Source organism: Orycteropus afer, unplaced genomic scaffold (genome assembly GCF_000298275.1).
Source record: "Orycteropus afer afer isolate SDZICR_OR568_19922 unplaced genomic scaffold, OryAfe1.0 scaffold00001, whole genome shotgun sequence".
NCBI lineage: Eukaryota > Metazoa > Chordata > Mammalia > Tubulidentata > Orycteropodidae > Orycteropus > Orycteropus afer.
This window is the reverse complement of record NW_006921588.1, coordinates 4,052,627-4,060,237: the sequence shown is the minus strand read 5'-3', so window position 1 is coordinate 4,060,237 and position 7,611 is coordinate 4,052,627.

Below are 7,611 nucleotides of genomic sequence, written 5' to 3'. Positions count from 1 at the left end.
AATGTTTGGTGGTGGTGGTGGTTGTAAGTCATTGAGAAAAGGAGGTTGTGTATTGCCATTGAAATACCTGACCACTATGAGTCGGTTCCGACTTGATGCCACATAACAGCAACAACAACAACAACAACAACAATTCATAGATGGCAGAATCAAAATTCTAAGTTACCTTAACAAGCTAGAATGATGCTGGGCTGAAACCAAACCAAAACCGAATCCACTGCCATCAAGTTGATACCAACTCAGTGAGCCTATAGGACAGAGTAGAATTAGAATAGAGTTCTCAAGGCTATAAATCTTTATGGAAGCAGACTGCCTCATCTTTTTCCTGTGGAACAGCCAGTAGGTTCAAACTGGTGACCTTTTGGTTAGCACCCAAATGCTTTAACCACTATGTCACCAGCACTCCTGTACCGAAACCAGCTGGATAAAATTCAACACAATGAATATAAAGATTTGTATTTAGATTAAAAGGTACCTAGGTGGTACAAATGGTTTGCATTCATCTACTAACTTAAAGATTGGGAGTTCAAACCCACCCAGGGGTTCAGCAGAAGACGGGTCTGATACTCTGTTTCTGTAAAAATTACAGCCAAGAAAACCCTATGGAGCATTTCTACTCTGTCACGCCATCAGTTGGAATAGACTCAATGGCAATTTGTTGTTGAATCGGGACTGGCATGTGACTTGCTTCGACCAGTATCATAGCAATGTGAAATTGCATTATTCCAAACCTTGGCCTCAAGAGACCTCATGTGCTCTAGTCTGTGTGGGAACACTGCCTAGCTCCACGAGTACAAGCCAGGCTTGCCTGTTGGAGGGTGAGAGACCATCTAGAGCTCAGCTGAGTCACTGAAATCATCTGAACTCTGGCCTCCGACATGTGAAAGAGCAAAGGTGACATCAGAGGGCCCTGACTCAGATGAATACGACTGCAAGACTGCCCTAGACTCAAGCAGCAATAAATGACTGTTTTGTGCTACTGAGTATGGGTAGTTTGGTGGGTTATGTAGCAGTAGATACAGATCTCATGAGTGGGAGCAAAGCATTTTACCTTTGAATTCTAAAATGAAATCGCTTCAATAAGGCAGCTGTAAATCTGCTGATCAAATCTAAAGTTACATGTTTATAGATTTTCCCTAATCTCTGATTACCGTATTGCATATTAATCATATGTTTCTAATGTTGGTAACCTAAATATCTAATACCAGGCCACTTGTTTAAATGCCAGTCAATGCCTCCTCATCCCTTCTCTTTTTCGATTGTTAGCCCTACCATGCAACCCTGCAAGTCACTTAACCACAGTTAGCCAAATTTGTTTTTCTGTAACATGAAGTAAATAGAGGATTTAAAAAATTCTTCCAGTTCTTTGGATTTTGATTTTGTAGTCAATTGTCTTAGCATGTGTATTTTCTTTCCTTTAATAAGGACCAAAGCCACAGACTTTGAGATGATTAAAATGCAGAGGTACAGAACTGTAATATGTATATGACTGGCTATTGAGGAAAGCTATGAGTACTTTCAGAAAAATGGCCACAGGAAATCAATCCATATTCTTTTCATTAAATGAAAATGGCACATTGACCAACATTTTATTGAAGATTATAATGTAGAAAACACAATCATTTAAAAAGATGTTTTTACAACATTCTTCGACTTACAGAAATAACTATAAGGAAATATCCTATTAGGGAGAAAGATTTATGAACAAGGATATTCATTGCAGCTTTAATTTTAATAGCAAAAATCGCAAACAATCTATTTTTCTGACAGATTGAAGAATAATTATATTATTAAATATCAAAAATGTTTCCTAAAACTATTTAATTACATTGCAAAATGCCCACGTTTAAAATTAAGTGAAAATGCAAAGTTGAAAACATGAACAGTATTATCCTAATATCCTAAGAATACAGAAATACACATATAAGGAAATACAGACTCAAGGAGAGAGGGGGCGGGGTAAAAGGAAATACTCTAAACGTTAACAGTGTCTGTTTCTGGGTGGTGGATTACTTTTTTTATAACAGTCTGTATTTTTTCAAAACTGTCTATAATGAACAATTGCATTTATAGTACAAAATAACTGCAACAACAACAAAAAATTCATGAAGACTTTTTCAAGTCCTATGCTTTAGGGAACCTCGGAGGGTATTCCCATGCATTTCTACATTGGGACACACTCAGGTCCCGGTGGCGTTGTAGTTTGGAAAGTTTCCAAACACCCGGCCCAGCGCTCGGCGGGAGGGACGCGGCTACTCGGAAGAGCTGCCCATATGCTTTCTGGGAAATGGCCTGTGAGCAAGAAGGAGACGGCTTGAGAGGAAATCGAAAAGCGAAAGTCAAGAGACTGCTGGAGCAGTACGCAGGCGCGCCGCCGGGGATTCCCGGCTTAGTGTCTACCCTTCGAGTCGCTGCGGGCAATGCTTGCCGGGTCTGACCCTTACACGCCCCCGGACCAGCAGAGAACTAGCCCGCGTCCTTCCGGCTGGTGCACGCGTCCCCTCCCAGCGAGAGTGTTATCTCTGGACCAGATGAAAGGCGGAAGCGCGGTGGCGTTACTGCTGAGCTTTTGTGGCAGTGAGGGGAGTATTTTCTATAACTCCAACAAGCTTCGCTTTGGTGGAGTAGTCCCTAAGGCACTTGACTGCTAAACCAGAAGGTTGGCGGTTCAAACCCCCCAGCCGCTCCGCGGAAGGAGGGCTGGGAAATCTACTTCCGTAGTGATACGGCCTTGGAAACCCAAGGAGGGATCACTGTGAGTCGGCCCCTTGCCAGTGAGCTTGGTTTTGGTTTTTAAGGTTCTGGAAAAATTACCCATCCCTGTTGCACTTTGGCTTTCTTCCCTTGGCCTGGAAATGTCTCCTTTCTTCCTAATTTCTGTAGCTGCAAAGTCTGCATACGATCTCAGGCTTACTCTTTTAAGCTGTAACCCTCACTTAGCTTTGGGTGGTTGCGGTTAAACCAGAGATGCTGGGATGTGGGACTAGCTGTTGCTGACCCATCAGCGAGGGGCGCTTTCCTCTTCTGCAATCTTCTCGCTCCCGGTCTTCCCGTTATAATGATTATACCAGAAGTTGTGTGGGAGAAATACAGTGAGAGTAGCTTAGTCAGCAGATAGTGATTTTGAAAGTTTGGCAAACCCAGGGCAAAGAGGCTGGCTTTTGCCACCTGTCTATTTCACTTACTCAGTGGTTTTGGGACGCAGAGGAGTGGGTTCCTTCAGGCTCCACTCAATCACTCTGGGCTCACTACCTACTGAGGGTAAACAAGGCACTAACAAAGGGACTTGTGTCTTTATGGACCACACAGTCCAACCTCTTGTGAGAATGGGGGCCAGCCCTCCATGGCCGCACAGAAGCACAGACACCCCCCCCTTCCCCCAACCAAGTGCAGTTTGCATAAATCCCAGACTGCAAAAAGGAGAGGACAGGACTGGTTGCATAATTTGATGGCCTGGTGTAAAATGCAAATGTGGGGCCTCTTATTCAAAAGCTACTAATAATTCAAGACAGCAACACACACACACACAAACCAAACCCGCTGTACTCTAATAGATTCTGATTCAACAAAGATACAGGACAGAGTAGAACTGCCCCATTGGGTTTCCAAGGCTTTAAGTCTTTAGGAAGCTAACCGCCACATCTTACTCCTGCAGAGACTGTTAGGATCTAACTACTGATCTTTTGGTTTTGGTTAGCAGCTGAGTGCTTTAACCACTACACCACCAGAGCTCCTGAAGCAGTGGAACATTAAGTGCAGGACCCTTCTGAGTGTGGAACCCTGTGTGACTGCATAGGTTGTGTGCCCATGAAGCCGGTTCTGGGATGGAAATTTGAGGACATTTCTTCTGTAGAAACCCTGTTAAATGTTTACTTAAAACAAATGGAAACTTGGATGTGAAGAAGCAACCAATGTTATACCACCATTCCCTGTTTAAAAGCCCCCACTGGCTCCCTTGTTGTTGTTGTTATGTGCTGTTGAGTCAGCCCCTACTGATAGGGACCCCTCCTTGGGTTTCCCGAGGCAGTGTCACTACAGAAGTAGGATTGCCCAACCTTCCTTCCGAGGAGTGGCTGGTGGGTTTGAACCAGCAGCCTTCTGGTTAGCAGTTAAGTGCTTTAGCCACTAAGCTACCAGAGATCCCATAGCACTTGCAATAAAATTCAGAGCCCTAAGCTTTCTCTACAGAGCCCTGTATGATTTAGTGTTGCCTACCCCTCCTTCCCATCTTATCTCACTCTCCCTTTACTTCACTAGATTCCCCTCCCCTTGGCCTCATTTCCCTTCCTGAAGCACTGCAAGCTTTTCCTGGCCTCAGTCCTTTGCATGTTCTGTCTTATTTGGAGTGCTGTTTGCCCTGCTCTGTTGTGGATCAGTACCTTGTCATTCTTTAGATCTCAGCTTAGGTATCACTTCCTCAGAGACCTTCAGTGATCACTCTTTCCAGTTACTCTTAATCATATTTATATTCCTCATTGTTAGTTGCCGTCAAGTTGGCTTCCACTCATACAACGTCTTTCATATGACAGAAGGAAACCTTGCCCAGTCCTGCACCATTCCCCATACCATCAACCAGACTTACTGCCATCGAGTTGATTCCGACTTACAGCAACCCCTTTTTGGGTTTCCGAGGCAGTATCTCTTTATGCAAGTAGATTGCTCAATCTTCCACAGAGCGGCTGGTGGGTTTGAACCACCAACCTTTCGGTTAGCAGTCAAATGCCTTAGGCATTACACCACTGGAACTCTTACCATAGCACTCATTAAATCTCCTTGTTTATTATTTGCTTGTCTTTTTTCATCTCTTTTCACCGTAGAGCTCACAACAGAAGGAAGCTTGTGCTATGTTAAGAGTTGTTCTCATCCAGGGGTTCCACTGTTCTCATCTAGAGGTTCCATTAGAAAATTCAGCCTAATACTCCAGGATATCTATGTATGTAATGAATTATCTTCTCTCCTATAAGTATAGGTGTATATATAGATACCTAGAATTCTGCTTGGGAAAACTGAGGAAATAGTCCAAAGAATGCATCTTCTGTGTTGTGGTTCAAGTGAGGAAGCCTGACTGAAAGGCAATGCCTGATAGATCTCAAAAATATTTTTTGAATGAATGAATAAATGAACATCACTCACTAACATTGGGATAAATAATCAAATGTTAATTCAGCCATTCATATTTTACCATCAACTCTAGACCTATTGAACCAGAATTGAGATGGAAAATAAAGAACACGTGTACTTTGAAAAACTTCCATAGAGGATTTTAGTGGGAACATCACTCCTTCAAACGCCTTCCAGTTTCTCCCCCATCTCCATCTTTATCTGGGTGGTCTGTAGGGTCCATTCTGTCTGCAACAGTCTAAAAGAATGACTGCATGCCTAATGCATAGGACTTTTGTCAGAGCACTAGTGCTAATTGCCATCAGTTAAAGGGGCATTAAGGGAAATTTCAGGATCATTTCGTTTATCTGCGGGTAGGAAGATGTCTGGGATAGTAGACATACATAGATAATACCTAAATCAATGAAAAGTTAGCGTGAACTAATAATAATAAAACAGTATAATTCTGGGGCATTTCTATACAGCGTGGAAGTTAGGGTGAGCAAGAGAAGTAGAGGACAAGTTCTAGGCTATATGACACGGGACATGCGTGTTGCTAGAAGCTGGTTTTGGTTCATTGGGATGAGGTATAACAGTGACTGTCCTATGATTTTAGGATTTGAATGTATTATAAAGGCAATTCTACCTTAATGTTCCAGGCTGATCAAGGAACAAAGGAAAGGAAAGAACTAACCAGTCACTCCTCTATGTGTTCAAACACAAAATCTTTAACTAGTGTTTGTTAAGGGCCAGATTGTGCTAGATTCTAGGGCTATAATTGTGAACGAGGCCATTTTGGTCCCTGTACACACAGAGGTTCCTTAGAGGCTAATGAAGAAGACATGTATGTATGTATGTATGTATGTATGTATGTAGTTGAAACAAAGTCCATAAGCATTGTGCCAGGGGATCTAGAGGATGCTACGGAGGCATGCCCCATGTGCATGCTTGCATATGTGTGTGTATGTATATGCTGTATATGTTGGGAGGAAGGCTTTCTAGGGCCTGAAAGATGTGTGAATGTTATCCAGGTGACGGGGTAGATAGGATGGGGTTGGAGAATTGAGAGGCTACAGCAGAGGTTGGTGAGAGATAGCATAGGCCAATAAAGAAACTGAAATTCAATCTTGTGTGTTTATACGTTGAAGGATAAGAAGCCCTTGGAGTGAACTGACAAAATGAGTTGAAGAGTAAGAAGAGACTAAATAATATATGACTTTGGAAAGATCTGTTGAGAATTATGACCTTTCTTTACAGATGGGATTCTTAACTATTTTTTTTGTGTCTTAGACCCCTTTGGGATCCATGATGAAACCTATGGACGCCTTCTCAGGGCAAAGTTTTTAGTTTAGTGGGAAGTGATATCACTAAACAGCTAGTCGGAGAAGGCCCAGTAAAGACCTGCATTACCATCCAGTACACTGCTCATCCTGCCCTCATCACCAGCGTGAAGGGCTGGAACTTCTCCTCATCCTTTAACCCTCTCCCCAGGCTCAGGTTGATTCCTGTGACCAGAGACTATTAGAGCTAGAAAGGACCATAGAGTCCATCTACTCCAACCTCTTCTGGAGATGAAGAATGAGTGGCCCAGAGATGAAATCTCTCGCCCAGGGTCAGAGCTGTTACTCGCTTCTCAGTCCTCATTTCCATGAGATATTTACCCACATGGATGGTGCAAACAGTTAAGCCCTTCACTATTAACGGAAACATTGGTGATTCTAACCTCCCCAGAGGTGCCTTGGAAGAACAGCCTGGCAATCTGCGTTGAAAGGTAGCCTTGAAAACCCTATGGAACACAGCTCGACTATGCGATACATGGGGTCAGTGTGAGTCAGAATCAACAACTGGTTTGGTTTGGGTTTTGGTCTCCTTTCAAATTGCCCTACATACCACCCAGGGGAGAAACTCTGATGGCACAGTGATGAAGTATTTAGCTGCTAAAGAAGAGATAAGTATTTTGGACCCACTAGCTGCTCTGTGGGAGAAAGATGAGGCAATCTGCTTCTTTAAAGATTGACATTTCGGAAACCCTATGGGGCAGTTTTACTCTGTCTTATAGGGTTGCTATGAGTTAGAATTGACTCAATGACAGTGGGTTTGTTTTTTGGTTTTACCATCAAGGGGTGACTCTGGATCCCTCCCTCTATTAGGAGAAGCACCCTTGGTGGTGGCCTCAGCAGGTCTGAACCCCATAGCCTTTCACTGGGGCAGTGTTGACATGGCAGTCAGAAGGCTTTATATTTCATCCCCTGGAAGCTCTGTGCTTGCTGCTTTTGCCACCCTATTGTCACTTCCATCTTGGATCTAACAGTGATGACTCTTACCGACTCCAAACCAAAACCAAACTCACTACCTTCGAGTCAACTCTGACTCATAGTACCCCCCTTTGGGTTTCCGAGGTGGTGGTGGTGGTGGTTGTTATGTGCCATCGAGTCGGACCTGACTCATAGCGACCCCTCCTTGGGTTTCCAAGGCAGTATCACTACGGAAGTAGGATTGCCCAACCTTCCT